We start from the raw sequence: 14251 nt of genomic DNA, 5'->3' as shown, positions 1-14251 counted from the left end.
CAACAAATTTATTCGCCAATAAATTATCTGTAAATAAATAACTAATAACATATAATGCTATTTTACTGTCTTTGTTTACTGCTTGCACAGAATTAGTGTTTGTTCCCTTGGTTCAGTACAGTTTCTGTTTTATAAATAGAATATTAATAGTGTGTCCAAAAATGTGCCTTTGGGGCTCAAAGTTCTAGACTACAAAACGTAGCCTTGGGATTCGATCCCTGGTTGGTACTACTTTTTTTCTTTCAGCTATAACAATGACAATAATGCCAAGTCATGCCCCAGTGTCCTTCGGAGTGTGTGTTGGGATGTGGACCCCCTTCAACTGGCTGCATCTGTTCGCAGGCGAGAGGAAGTCGAGGGCGCACAGCACTGCAGTGCGGAAACCACCCTCCACGTTGAGCACAGCTTTGCTTGATTTACAGCGTAACAAATGAATCATAAAAATGCTCATCAGTTACGGCTATAGCGCCCCAGGCAGCCGCCATGTTAAGCAGCCAATTTAGTCAGACAGCTGACGGTCAGTCGTGATCGATCAACCGGGCGAGATGGACGTGCAATATGTTTTGCCTTTTTTCTCACAGCAAATGTACTTTACTACAAATATAAAAATTATTTTTCCGTCATTTTACTTGCTTTATGCGCTGTCAATTATAAGTTCACACTCTTAGATATTGGGGCATGCGCAAAGTATAGTAACTCGTTTATTTTTAAGCAGTCAGTTTTGCATGAAAATATCGTTACTAAAAAACTGACAAATATCGGAGAAAAACGCCACAGCAAACAAGGGAGTACCGCAGTCAGCGACGAGGCATTTGTTACATCTCAAAATTTAATGCGCCCTTATGGTGGAACGAGTTTAACAAACAATAAAATAATCTTTAAAAACCGACAGTCCCGGACTAGGACGTTTATAGAGTACACATTGGAAAATTAATGGAGTATAGAGACTTTTTCATCGTGGTGTCTCGGCGGCTCGCGGAATTGGCGAACGTTCCCATCAGGCCCCAGCGGTAGCCAACGACGGACTGCCACTGAGGAGGTATGGGGCGGCACTCACCGAAACGCCTGGTGCGTTTGGTTACTTACACCGTGAACCTACGTGAAGGAAAGACGAAGTTGCGCAAAGGCACACGAAATTTTATTTTCTTTGCGATGCACTCTTCCACATATTTCATCATATTTGTTTCCTTATTACACCATAAACAGATTTCATGGCTACCATACATAGATGTTCACCATCCCTTTCAGAAAACCGACAGCTCTACAACAGAAACTCATTACTACTTTCATAACAGCTTTTAATATTGCAAATTGCAACACCTATACGCACTTTACTATAATGATAGAACATTACCTGTTATCTGAAATTTGTTTATAATTGAAAATGTCTTGACAGTTGATCCTCAATACTTACTACATTAAGACCATGTATTTTAACCACTCTGTGCGTGTTAGCTATTGAGATTACCAATGAACTAGTATCACAACACTCAGCACCATCTGTAAACTGCCATGACAGTATTGTCGCAAAAGAGGCCGAGAGCGCAGTCGCCGTAGCGTAGTTGTTACGATACTGGATTATTGCATGGAGGATCGTGAGTTCAAAACTCACCTGAACTAAAAAAATTTAAACACTGTATTCGGTTCGAGTACAGTCTAGAAGTATCCACAAATGCCAAAATCATTGTACTGGAATGTTGTGTAACTGTATACATACCGTACGTGTTCTGGCCGGAGACAGTACTCTCCGCGCTCTTGTATGTGCAAGTGCTGAATAAACATTCGTTAAGTGAAGTTGGTGTTCGTCATTCATCTGATTACACTTTCTTCTACGTGACATTATTCTGGTGGAGACGCTGGGTATTGGAACTTGTGATGGCGCACATTATCGACGACACAGTGGCTACCAGCAGGCCACGGCAGAGCCGCCGTTTACGTGGCGAGAAACCCGAGTTCGAGCCGTATTCAACAGATCGCAGTCTATCGGAGACAGAAGAAGAAGAGGACGCTACGATGACAGCAACTGTGTGCCACCACATGACACCTTTCCGGGTTCTCTGGTGACCATGGCCAAGATCCAAACAAGTGGCTGAAGGTTTATGAGCGTATACCCGAATTTAACAAATGGGATGACACCGTGTGTTTGGCTAACGTATTTCTCTAGTTGGTGGGCACTGCTAAGCAACGGTATGAGAACAGCGAGGAGAGGTTCACAAGCTGGGAAGTATTCCTGGCGGAACTGCGCAAGTATTTCGGCGACACACAACGACAGAAGTGCAAGGCTGAAGATAAATTAAAGTCGAGGGCGCAGCGTCCATGAGAAACGACAGCATCCTACATTCAAGACGTCTTGGAGATGTGTAAAATGGAGGATCCTCGAATGAAGGAGGAAGATAAGGTTGCACATCTCGTGAAGGGTGTTGCTGAGGAAATGTATCAAGCTGTACTCCTGAAGGAGGTTTCGACAGCAGACGACTTCATAAAATGGTGCCAGTATATCGAGACTACGCATCAAAAAAGAGTTACACGCAAGAAGTTTGAACGGCTTCCAAACGTCGTATCGATGTCTGTGATGGAGGAAGAAACTGATTTCACAAGTCTACTTCGTCAGATAGTGAGAGAGGAAGTTCAGAAGGCGCTTGGATTGTACGGCGATCAAAAAACTGAGACGCTTCGAGAGATCTTAAGGGAGGAAGTGGAACAGACATTAAACCCAATCTCTCGTCCTTCATTTCCCTTTAAAACTATAAAAAGGTTGAGACCCAGGCGAAGTAACGTTCCTACAATGCCGCATGAAGAACCTGTTGGGGCACCAAGGAAGGCTGTTGTTTGGAGGACCCCAGATAACCAACCAGTATGTTCCCACTGCGGAGGACCGGGACATGTGGTGCGCTATTGTCGAGAAAGATGACGGATATTTGATGACGCCTGCGCCAGAAGACAGCAGACCGATCTTAGCCGACGCCAATTCCGGGACGACGAAGATGAACAAGAAGATGTGGGTGCAGGGCGACGTAGGTCACCATCGCCGCAAGCTAGCCGCTGGAGAGGACGCTCCCCAACACGCCGATCGAGGTCTCCATCGCCGTTTAGAAGCTCCAGCAGATCACGTAGCCGTCGCTTCCTGGAAAACTAAAGGGTGCGACCTTCCTTGGAGGTGAGGCTGCCGAAGAGAAAAATCCTCCGCCGTCGATCACTACAAAAGTGATAGGAAACTACGTCGATATCCTCATGGATGGCCGACCTGGCCAAGGTCTAGTGGAATCTGGAGCATCATATTCAGTCATTCCGGAGAAGTACCGTCGCCAGTTGCAGAAAACCGTATTCGTTGACAGAAAAACATCTCTGCTTAAGGTGGCTAAAGGGAAATATGTAAAACCTGCAGGAAGATGTATCACTCGTGTGGGTATAAGTGGCCATACACAGCCCATTAGAATTAATCGTCTTACAAGAGTGTAGTCAAGAAGTCATTTTCGGATGGGACTTTTTGAAAGCTTCTCAAGCAATTATAGATTGTGGTCACTCGAAGATTATGCTAGACGAGATGAGATACTGTGGACAGGAAGATGCGCATCCGAGTGTGTGGAGACTGTGTCTGCTGGATGAAGTGATCATTGCTGCAGTCAGCGCTAGAAAGGCAGCTGTCATGTGTCATACCATGTATCGACCCATGGATATGTAAGAGAAGCATACCACTGAAGAATAACTCTGTCGTCTCGTTTAAGAACGGATTCGGTGAATTGTGGATAGACAACTGTCGCCGAGAACCGCAGATCCTTCCAGGATGTATGTGCATAGCAAATGCTGAGCCGTGAACTGCAGAACAGCTGAGCGTCATAGAAACCACCCATGCCGAGTCTGTTGGCGAAATTAGCGCTACCACTACGAGACAAGATCTTCTAGCTCGACTACCACCAGATCTCACTAAGGAACAACAGAAGAAGCTACCTGCCATTCTTCAAGAGTTCTCTGAATGCTTCAATCCAGAGGTGAAGAGAAATTAGACAAATCGACAGCGAAGCATCGGATTAACACTGGAGACCATCCACCAATAAGCCAGAGAGCATACCGTGTGTCAGCAACGGAACGTCGAATAATTCGCGACGAGGTAGAGAAAATGATTACGAATGACATCATTCAGCCTTCTTAGAGCCCATGGTCGTCACCAGTGGTTCTCGTCAGGAAGAAGGATGGCAGTTGGCGCTTTTGTGTTGATTACAGGAAGCTTAAAAGATAACTAAAAAGGACGTTTACCCTCTTCCACGAATTGACGATACACTAGATTGTCTGAAGGGGGCCAAGTTTTTCTCAACCAAATCGAAGTAGATGAGGCTGATCGTGAGAAAACTGAATTCATCACCCCTGAGGGCCCGTATCAGTTTAAGGAAATGCCGTTTGGTTTGTGTAATGCACCAGCAACTTGTGATGGATAATCTTCTAAGGAGCCTGAAGTGGACGATGCGTCTTTGTTATTTAGATGACATTATAGACATTTGATGAACACATAAGAAGACTGCGGGCCGTGCTTAAGTGTCTCCAACGAGGCGGACTGAAACTGAATCCAAGAAAGTGTCTCTGTGGAGCAGAAGAAATCAAAACGCTTGTGCACCTTGTGTCAAACGTAGGTGTGCGGCCAGACTCAGAAAGGGTGAGATCCATAACGGAATTTCCTATTCCTAAAAATATTAGAGATGTGAGAAGCTTCCTCGGATTGTGTTCTTATTACCGTCGTTTTATCAAAGACTTTTGTATCAAAGCCAGGCCACTCCAAGAGTTGTTAAAGGCTGATGCTAAATTTATCTGGGGTAGTGCTTAACAAGATTCTTTCGATGTCCTGCGAAAAACTCTGACGACTGACCCTGTGCTTGGTCTGTATGATGAGAGAGCACCTACACAGCTGCACACAGATGCCAGTGGGTATGGGATCGGTGCTGTTCTGGTGCAGATTTCGGATACAAAAGAGAGGATTATAGCCTATGCTTCTAGGACACTTACAAAGGCCGAGAGAAACTAAAAATGGTTCAAATGGCTCTGAGCACTATGGGACTTAACTTCTGAGGTCATCAGTCCCCTAGAACTTAGAACTACTTAAATCTAACTAACCTAAGGACATCACACACATCCATGCCCGAGGCAGGATTCGAACCTGCCACCGTAGCGGTCACACGGTTCCAGACTGAAGCGCCTAGAACCGCTCGGCCACACCGGCCGGCTAAAATATTCAACTACTGAAAGAGAATGTCTTGCTCTGTCTGGGCCATGTGCAAATTTCCACAGTATCTGTATGTAAGGCCATTCACAGTTGTTACAGACCATCATTCACTTTGTTGGCTAACAGGTCTGAAGGATCCAACAGGACGACTCGCCAGGTGGGCACTACGTCTTCAAGAGTATGACATTACCATAGTGTACAAAAGTGGAAGAAAACACCTAGATGCCGACTGTCTCTCAACAAACCCTGTGCAAGATCATCAAGACTTTGATGAAGATGGTGACTGTTTTACTGCACTCCAGGATCTCTCGGCTGAGCAGAAGAAGGACACCAAGATATCTCAAATTATGCTTGCCTTAAATCGGTCTGAGGATGTGAAACGACAATTTAAGGTAGTTAATGGATTACTTTGCAAGAAAAACTTTGATCCGTTTGGAAAGAGGTGGCTCTACCAGTGTTTCCTAAACACATGCGCTCTGATGTTCTACAGAAATTCCATGACACACCTCAGGCCGGACAATTTGGATTTATTAAGACATACGATAGCACCCGCAAGAGATTTTTCTGGCCAGGTTTATTTAGGAGTGTCCGTCACTATCTGTCGCACTGTCGAGAGTGTCAGAGGAGAAAGGCAGTTCCTCAGAAACCACCTGGCCGACTCATACCAATTCCAGCAGCCGAAACGCCTTTCCAGCGTGTTGGGATTGACCACCTCAGACGATTTCCAACGTCTGCTAGTGGCAATAGATGGATTATTGTTTGCACTGATTAATGACGCGCTATACCATTACAAAAGCCGTGAAAACAGCCGAAGCATTAGAGGTAGCCAAATTCATCGTGGAAGACGATGTATTAAAACATGGTGTCCCAAGTTCGTTAATTACGGATCGAGGGAAAGTTTTTCAATCGAATCTTGTGACACAGATAAACCGTCGGTGCAATATTACTCATCACATGACGACTGGCTACCGTCCGCAAACTAACGGGCTTACTCAACGCCTTAATAAGACCTTGGCCGATGTGCTATCAATATTCGTCAATATTGAGCAGAGCAACTGGGATGAGGTCTATCTTTCGTGACGTTTGCCTACAACACCGCCAAACAAGACACCACATGATCTATGCCATTTTGCCTGGTGCATCGGCGTGAGACGACTACGACGATGGACACCGTGTTTCCGTTACATCCTCATGACGTGGACGACGACTACATCGGCCAGGTGTTAAACAGAGCTGAGGATGCTCGGCAGTTAGCTCGACTCGGCACGCTGCAGGCTCATAAAAACGATAGCCGAAGGTACGACGCGAGCCACCGCCCTGTTGTCTACCAGCCTGGTGACCTCGTCTGGATCTTCACTCCTGTTCGGAAGGTTGGTCTCCCTGAGAAGCTCCTCAGGCGCTACTTTGGACCTTATAAGGTTGTAAGACAGTTGTCTGATGTTACTTATGAAGTTGAAGATTTCGACCCCGACGCAAGACGACGAAAATCAGAGATACGGTCCACATCCTTCAAATGAAGCCCTATAAGGATCCTACAACCCAGATCAAATAGAAAGCTCCAGTGACAGGCAACAACCGGAAAGGTGACGATGAGCGTAGTGCCAAAGGAAGTTCTAAGGACATCACAGCCAGGGCGAACATCAGTCATAGGGAGTCGGAGTGTGCAGGACCGATGACTCGTTCCCGCACTAGGACGACGTAACACCGACACGCTGTTCTCTTAAGGAGTGAGCATTGTCGCAGAAGAAGCTGAGTAGCGCACTCGCCGTAGCGTACTCGTTACGATATTAGACTGTTGCATCGAGGGTTGTGAGTTGAAAACTCACCTGAACTGAAAAATTTTAACTTCCATATTCAGTTCGATTACAGTCTAGAAGTATCCACAAATGGCAAGAATCTTTGTAGTGGAATGTTCTGTAGCTGTATATATACCGTATGTGTTCTGGCCGGAGGCAGTTCGCTCCGCGCTCTTGTATGTGCAAGTGCTGAATAAACCTTCGTTAAGTGAAGTTAGTGTTCGTCGTTCATCTGCTTACACCTTCCTCTACGTGACATTATCATTACCAAGATAGACAAAACGCTAACACTCACACTTCAGTGACACAAGATTACATGCCTACCTACATCACAAGTGGTGAACAGATTGAAACAATGTACAATAAAAGAGATTATTAAGATAGTTAAGCGAGACAAAACTATAATATGTGATGAGAGACTGGAATACGGTAGCAGCTATAGGAAGAGAAAATGTAAGAAAACATAGGCTTGGGGGAAGGGATGAAAGGAGAAGCCACTTGATAGAATGTTACACAGAGCATAATGTGATCATCGCCAACACTTTGCTTAAGAATCGTGAAAGAATAATACCTATTTGGAACTGAGTTTTAGAAACCAGATTTTAAATTGAAAGACCTTTCCCGGTGCAGACGCAGACCGACTATAATTTATTGGTTACGAACAGCAATTTACAACTGAAGAGACAGTAAACGGTAGTAGATTAAGGAGAAGGAACGTGAATAAGTTAAGACGCAGAGTTTTTCAATAATCTTAAAGGTACTATACGGCAACGACATTCTGAATCAGAGGAAGGAATCCACTGTAATGCGAATGGATATCTTTGAGAGAAGAAGTGGTGAATGCAGCCGAGGATCCAAATGGGAAAACGGTACAGTAAAAATTCTTGGTTCAAAATGATAAATTGGATTTAATTACAACAGGGGAAAATATAAAAATTGCAGCAAATAGAGTAGGTCTAGGTGCCGACGTTAAATAAGAAAGAAAACTCTGTTCAAAGGAGAAGCAACTGTCAAGAGTTCATTTGGCAAGCCAGAACTAAGCAAATAAGAGAAGGCTAGAAGATGGAAGGAATATGTAGAGAGGAGAGGGGGAGGGGCTATACAAACTAGCATGAGCACAATGTTAGATTGCTGTGAAATGTGAAAACACGAGAGGCAATACTGATCCTACCACTTAGCTAGGCAGACAGACTGAAGAATGGCAAACTTGTGCTTATAGCATTTGCATATTTAGAGAAAGGTTTTGACAATCTTAACTGAAAGACACTCTTTGAAGCTCTGCAGGTATCACCGATAAAACACAGGGACGTAAGATTATCTACAACCTAACTCCAGTTCTAAGACTTGACTGACTTGGAAGGGAATCAGTAATTGAGAAGGCAGAAGTAGAGGAGACATAAAATGCACATTGTCAATAGCAACAAAAGCGTTTCTGAAAAAGAAAATTTGTTCACATCGAATATAAATTTTAATTGTTGGGTAGTACTTTGCAAAGGTATTTGTGTGAAGTGCAGCCTTGTATGTAAGTGAAACGTGGACGATGAACAGTTCTGTCAAGAAGACAATGGACGCTTTCAAAACGTGATGATAAAGAAGAATGCTGGTGATGACTTACGAAGATTGTACAACTAAAGAAGAGGTACTGAATTAGACAGAGGAGGAAGAGGAAATTATGGCACAACTCGTCTACAAGAGGGGTTAGTTGACAGGATATATTACGAAGCATCAAGGTTCAAATGGTTCTAAGCGCTATGGGACATTTGAGGTCATCAGTCCCCTAGATTTAGAACTATTGAAACCTAACTAACCTAAGGACATCACACACATCCATGCTACCGCAGCAGCAGCGTGGTTCCGGACTGTAGCGCCTAGAACCGCTCGGCCACAGCGGCCGGCTATGCATCAAGGAATCGTCAGTTTGGTGATGGAGACTAAATGATTGGAGAGGCCAAGGCTTGCCAGCGGCAAGCAGGTTATAATGGATGCAGGACACAGTAGTTACGTAGAGGCCTACACACGACAGACCACTGTGGAGCACTGTATCAACACACACAAGAATTGTATTTCTTGTTACTGCAGCCCACCAGCAAATAAGTCAGTTGCGTATTTATTGCCAAAATATTTGTCTAGTATCTAGTACGTACACCTTTGATGTATTGGTGTCTGCCTATCTATTTCTCTCTGCAAACAGCCTTATGTTAGGGAAAAGTTACAACTTGAATGCAGTTTTCTTATGGCGACTGTCAGCAAATGATAAAGCTGAGTTACTGTTTTGGCCACTGTACCATTTGCAGCATTTCCCATAAGACATGTACATCTACATGGGTACTACGCAAGTCACATTTAAGTGCTTCGCAGAGGGTTCATCGAACAACCTTCACAATTCTCTATTATTCCAGTCTCGTATAGCGCGCGGAAAAAACAAACACCTATATCTCTCCCTACGAGCTCAGAGTCCCCTTATTTTATTATGGTGATCGTTTCTCCCTATGTAGGTCGGCGTCAACAAAATATTTTCGCACTCTGAGGAGAAAGCTGGTAATGTAAGTTTTATGAGAAGATTCCGTCGCAACGAGAAACTCGTTTGTTTTACTGACTACTACTTCAAACCCTGTATCATGCGCGTGACATATTATTCCCCATTTATCAATAACACAAAATGTGCTGCACTTCTCTGAAATTTCTCAATGTACTCCAGTAATCCCATTTGGTAAGGATGCCACACCGCGCAGCAGTATTCTAAAAGAGGACGCTGTGCAGGCAGTCTCCTAAGTAGACCTGCTACTAAGTGTCCCGCCAATAAAACGCAGTCTTTGGTTACCCTTTCCCACAACATTTTCTATGTGTGCCTTCCAATTTAGGTAGTTCGTAATTGTAATTACTAGTTATTTAGTCGAATTTACGGTCTGATTTATGGTGTAACCGAAGTTTAACGGATTCCTTTTAGGACTAACGTGGATGACCCACACTTTTCATTATTTATGTTCAATTGCCAGTTTTCGTACCACACAGATATTTTTTCTAAATAGTTTTGCAGTTTGTTTTGACCTTCTGATGACTTTACTAGTCGATAAACGACAGAGGCGTCTGCAAACAGCGTAAGACGGTTGCTCAGACTGTCACCCAAATCGTTTATATAGATTCGGAACAGCAAAGGGCCTATAACACGACCTTGGGGAACGCCAGAAATCACGTCTGTTTTACTCGATGACTTCCCGTCAATTACTACGAACTGTGACCTCTCTGATGGGAAATCGCGAATTCAGTCACACAATTGAGACGACACTCCATAAGCATACAATTTCACTAAAAGCCGCTTGTGTTGTACAATGTCAAAAGTCTTCTGGAAATCCAGAAATACGGAATTCGTGCGAGTAAAGAGTTAGTTGTGTTTCACTAGAACGATATTTTCTAAATCCGTGTTGACTGCGTGTCAAAAATGGTTCAAATGGCTCTGAGCACTATGCGACTTAACTTCTGAGGTCATCAGTCCCCTAGAACTTAGAACTAATTAAACCTAACTAACCTAAGGACATCACACACATCCATGCCCGAGGCAGGATTCGAACCTGCGACCGTAGCGGTCGCTCGGCTCCAGACTGTGGCGCCTAGAACCGCACGGCCACTCCGGCCGGCGACTGCGTGTCAATAGACCGTTTTCTTCGAGGTAATTCATTATGTTCGAACACAATACGTGTTCCAAAATCCTGCTGCATACCGACGTTAATGATATGGGCCTGTAATGTAGTGTATTCCTTCATGAAACAACGACCAATGACTGGTTACGTATAATCCATGACTTTCGAATGCACTGGTAGTTCTCAAACTGTGTAGAAGTCGTCGGTGGCAAATCCATCGTAGCGCAGTTGTACATATGCTTCCATACGTTTTTTGTGCAGTGGAGGCTTTCCCTTTGACTTCAGATATCATGTGGCCACTCTCAGGCATATTAAAGCATGCACTAACGTTGTATGAAACTATTTTTAATTACAGTTTATGTAGGATTTATTTCGCAAATAACAAACGCCATTTTCTTGCTGTGATGTGTTTTATTTCTTCTAGACCGTTTTCGCTTTTCACTTTAAGGCATTTCCAGTTGAATCTTTGCGAGATTTGGAGATTATGAAACAGTTAATGTCTTATTTTTTCGTGAATAAGTGATTACTCACAGTTAATCATGTTTTTGGCTGGCATCTGCGTTTTCTCTCATTTGTTCGCATGCTGTAGGCCCATTATAACTTCACTTACGAGACATAAGCATATTTTCACGTTACAAACTTTTTTCTTCACAATTTTCATGTCCTCTGCGCTAATTGAAGTGGAGCACAATTATTCTTCTGTCGCTGGCTGCGGATATTTTACCGAAAGCTGTTTAAAGTCGTAACTACTGTGTGTTCAATTTATGTCTCTTATTATTTGGTTTGTTTATGAGTATGTTGCGAACCTAAAAAACCAGATGCTGAAAACTACAGTCTATTCATTGTGTTCCCTTTATATCTGCTTATGTGTGTGCATAGTCAGTCAGGGTGAGCTGTGGAAAGTTAAATGTGAACGTAATACCTGTCAGAGTGTGGCTGGAAGTTTTCGTGTTCGACTGATTCGAGTTTCGGTTTAAATATTTTGTGAAGGGGTTCATGTAAGAATGAGAACAAAGCGGTTGGCTGCTAGTATTCTGATAGTAATCATCTGTTGAAACGTTATTCTGCTATTTTATCTATTAATATAAGCAGTGTGTTTACTAGTACATGAACCCCTGCACCAAGCATTTAAACCAAAACTCAAACAAGTTGAACACCAAAACTTGCAACCACTCTCTGACAACTGCTGCATTCACTTTCAACTTTCTATAACTCGCACTGATTAGCCAGACACACATACAGATATAAGGAGAACAGAATCAACACACGTTAGTTTTCACCATATAATTCGTTAGGTTGGCAACATGTACATAAACAAACCAAATAGGAAGAGACATAAAATGAAAACCCTGTAGTTATGACATTAAATCACAGTTTTCAGTCAAATGTCTACAGCTAGTGGCAGAGGAATAATAGTACTCCACATCCATTAGTGCAAAGAACACGAAAATTGTAAAGAAAATAGAGCGAACACCATAAGCTAAGTTTTAGTTCAACCTCCAGCATGTGACCAGGTGAGGTGAATCGCAGATGTCCGACAAAAATTCTATTAACTGTTATAATCACTTATTCACGTAAAAAAAAACCTACAAATACCACATATGAAAACAAAATTGAATCATTCTAGATTCCACGTAAGATGCCTTAAAGTAAAAGGCGAAACGCATCTTGAACAAATAAAGTACACTGCAGCAATAAAAAAGCGTTTGTTACTTACAAAACGAAACAATCAATAGCTGTAGATATTTAACGAATTACATCTTACGACATATCAGCAAATTAGTTTCGGTTTAACTTCTGTATATCTATTTAGACTATTGTAAATATTTGTGTGTTCCATGTCACTGCAATTCTCATTTCACATGCTGTTGAATGCCATTTAAAACAATTCTTCGATCCGTTCTGAAAAACTGAGTTACTTTCATGTGTCGATGGATAAATAGATTCTGGATACTTATCATGCAACGAAATACATGACTCCTTACAAGTTATCATTTGCAAAAAACCACGTTTCCATTTCTTGAACCGTTTACGAAATTTGGGGCTGATACAACAGCACGATTTACGACGAGCAGGGCGAAGTATCGGTCGCATCGCGAGCGAACCGTGCGCGACCACCGTACAGTCTCTATGCCCAAATGTGTCATTCAATATCTCGAGAACGGCTCTCAACTTTAAACACTATTTCGATATGTTGACTAAATTTCATACGCAATAATTTATTACCTAAAATGAACTATACGCAAAGTCCACGCAATGCGTTTTCACCTCTGCACGCTCAATAAAATGTCGTGTACCCACGAAGAATAACGAACATTAATTCAGTCGTCTATCGAGCGAAGATATTAGGCTGTCGGCTGCGGAAGAATCAGATTTTTTAATCGAACAGTTTCCTTGAAATCGGATGACGAAACAGCTGTCGCCGCGCCAGCACTTCGGCGGCAGTCCGTGTGGCCGGGGGTGCACACAGCTGACGTCGTGCGCAGCGCGCGCTGTGATTGGCGGCAGCGCGCCGACGTGGGCAAATCGCGCCGCTGACACCGTTTCCATGGCAACCGAGGCCCTGCCGCGGGGAGCGGAAGGCAGTCCTGCCAGATGCTCACTTCGGCATGGCGCATGTGGGCAGTGGAAATATTGCCCATCTGAAAAATACGGCCTTACTGTATACTGGATTTTATTCACACTGAGTAGAGTTTAGTTTTTCGCCGTTTAAGTGCTCCATCTCTTTTCGTTAGTACATAACAGTTTTCAGTTTCATGTATCTGTATAGTTTTTTGTTCGGTTTATTCTTTTCTCAACAACAGTGTGCAGTTCAGTAACTGGTGAGCCACTAGCCACTGGGATTATATCTTCTGCCTCCACAATATTTCAGATCGTAAGAAGGGACATACGATTGATTCATCGTGAGGGTAGTGAATAAGGAAGTAAGGAATATTACAAAATCATATGATCTAGAAGTAAGGCACGAAATTAAGAACAAGGTTATCTACTTGCTGCCTGTTATGCTGATGTATCTCTACGATCTGCTGCAAAAAGTTGAAAGGTGCAATTTCCACAGGTAAGACTCCTTTCTGCTCCTGGTAAAAAGCGTCCAAGATATGAAGTACATAATTTTCACTATCATTACTTGCATATGGATGTAATAAGACACAGTACACATACATCATGTATTATGATACACGTGGACATCACTTTTCCACTGCAAGCTAGGAACAGCCCACAAGCCTTCACGAATAACAACGGTTTAATTGGCTCGTCGTGACCAGAAAAAGCATAACAGTGACTGCATACACACGATCAGCACTAATAAACTAATTATACAACATGCTACACAAATGAAGAAATGGTCCGTACTATCCCGAAAGTATGAGTATCCTGAAAGAGTGTGGTGATCTGATATATTTAATTTGTTGAAATGTATGGCTGATAAAGGTAGACCCACTTTCACGACAACGTGTTTCGAACGACATGAACTCTTCCGCTCGCAAGGCACAACTGACTAGCTTCCGCATTCCTGTCGTGCGAATTATCCACAGCTGCTGACAGTACACTGATCACTGTGTCGTGCGACACACAAATTGTTTACTTTTCTCAATAACAAAATT

At 43.1% G+C, this 14251-nt stretch overlaps 1 protein-coding gene across 2 annotated transcripts in view; it reads right to left on the bottom strand.

Moving 5' to 3' along the window:
* Positions 1-14251, bottom strand: part of LOC126161305 (uncharacterized) — an 847447-nt gene that overhangs the window by 367751 nt on the left and 465445 nt on the right. The gene's annotated exons all lie outside the window — the stretch shown is intronic.

The sequence above is a fragment of the Schistocerca cancellata genome, chromosome 2 (genome assembly GCF_023864275.1).
Source record: "Schistocerca cancellata isolate TAMUIC-IGC-003103 chromosome 2, iqSchCanc2.1, whole genome shotgun sequence".
NCBI classification, from domain to species: domain Eukaryota; kingdom Metazoa; phylum Arthropoda; class Insecta; order Orthoptera; family Acrididae; genus Schistocerca; species Schistocerca cancellata.
The sequence above is the reverse complement of the archived record's forward strand: the minus strand, read 5'-3'. Positions and strand labels throughout refer to the sequence as shown.